We start from the raw sequence: 2,195 nt of genomic DNA, 5'->3' as shown, positions 1-2,195 counted from the left end.
CTAAAGACGAACGAACAGAAAGGTGTCGTGTATAAGATTAATTGTAGAGAATGTGACGCGTCTTATGTTGGTCAAACAAAAAGGAAGATTGGCACTCGTATGGTAGAACATCAACACGATATAAAAAATAAAAAATATGGTAGTTCCGTTTTAGCTGAACATCATATTAATTATGGTCATAATTTTAATTGGGATGATATAAAGATTATGGACAAAGAACAGTATCTTTTCAAAAGACTAACATCAGAGATGATTTTCATCAAAAAACAAGAAAATGGTTTAAATAAACAGATTGACACTCAGAAATTTCCAGAAGCTTATGTTTCCTTGCTGGGCATTGTGTGAAATTGTTTTGAATGTATATAAGTTCTCATTAGCCTTCAATATAAATACTGAGGGTCGAAACAGACGAAACAGTTTCTCGCAGTCCGTCTTAGCACTCGATATAACAACGGTTATCAGAGTTTGAAAAGAATAATGTCTTTTATAAATTGTGGAGTATGTGTGGTGATACATTTTAACGATTCTACGCAGGTATTGTAATCTATGTGAAATTATTAAGTTAGTCATTTTAATTGATTAAAATTAACTATTAAATTGTTAGTATCAGGTAATGGTGCGTCGAATGATTGTAATGTAATAAGATTGTTTATGAATTTAAAGCGGTTAGCGCCAATATTAAGGGTCGCGCCATTTTTCCCGCAACACCTAGCTGTTACCGACTAATATAGCTCAGCGGCCGTCCGCCAGAGTCGCTCTCTCGGCCCTCTGCGATCTCCACGTCGAGCCCTAGCTTCTTTTTCGTTGTTCTGTTAATTCATTCTCTTCCTGTCTGTATTAAAAGACATATAACCGCACAAACACCAAGTCTAAGTTAATTCATTCTCTTCCTGTCTGTATTAAAAGACATATAACCGCACAAACAAAGATTATTACTAAGGAGTAGATAATTGCTAATCACACTTTTAATGTAAGTAATTTTAAAATATTAATTCAAAATAGAATATATAAACGTAATTTTAAATAACAATCTTTTAAAAGATATTGCATACTTGTTTCATATAAAGCTGAGGATAAAATCATTTAAACGATATGACATACTATGTTTCCATGGGTCTTGCAGTTGACGAAAATCAAGATACTTCGATAATTCATCTTAATGATAATTGACAGCGATATGTACATTGACATTTTGAGTAATTTTAGTCTGTATAAGTTCATTGCGTAAAATATTTCATAATTATATGTATTACTATTGAGAATGGTCTGATGACAGACCGAAACGTTTGGTTTGTAATATAAATTATAATAAATATGGATTATCTATGATCCTACACTAAATTCAGCTAGTGTACGTGGAAGAAGCCTTTTAATTAATTTATAGTTTTTAAAAGATAGTATCACTTGAGTTTTACTTTTCATTTTGATAGTAGAATTTAACTTGGCGCCATAGTTGTTAAGTAGTATTATATATAAAGGACCGGTTTCACCAATCCGATTAAGCCGGATCAACCATAAGTGTCAACCATAGGTGGTCAATTCCACTGAACAGCAAACGCGATTAGTCAGTTCCACGGCGAATTAAATAATTGGCGTTGGTGAAACCGGCCCAAATAATTTTTACGAAAAGGACGCACGCTTTTTTTACCTTTTTTTAAAAAGGTAAGTTTGTATATAGTTTAAAAAATCCCATCATCACCCCCATCGTTTTATAATTGTACATATAAGATGTACATATACTTAGGTTTCATTGTATCAAAATTAAAGATAGTATTATTTGGATTAAGTAAATAAAGAAATAGGATTTAACTTGGCGTCAGATCTTGATATATCAAACCCTTTATAGGAATGATACTGTTATGTCCAAACTGCATCGTCGCCCGATATACGCCGGGGTTCGCCGTCCGTGAAGGAAGACGCGCGTTGCTTGGCAACAAGGCGCGGTTGTTGAAGGGGTTATCGAGAGAGAAGTCAAGACGTTCGGACGTGTTTTCTCAGATCATACTCTCTACGTTATTCTTGGACTGTATCGTCGATACTAATAAAGTCCTTCTCTGTTGTTTTCTACAAATCCTTGAGTCCATTTCTTTCCGCGGCTCGGGAGTGCGCGTCGCGATCGTGAGAGCGATCTCGCATAGCGAGCGCAACAGGACGAACGCACGGACGGACGTAACATTTTGGGGGCTCGTCCGGTC

The sequence above is a fragment of the Trachymyrmex cornetzi genome, unplaced genomic scaffold, assembly GCF_001594075.2.
Source record: "Trachymyrmex cornetzi isolate Tcor2-1 unplaced genomic scaffold, Tcor1.1 scaffold339, whole genome shotgun sequence".
Classification (NCBI taxonomy): Eukaryota; Metazoa; Arthropoda; class Insecta; order Hymenoptera; family Formicidae; genus Trachymyrmex; species Trachymyrmex cornetzi.
This window is presented reverse-complemented; position numbering follows the sequence as displayed.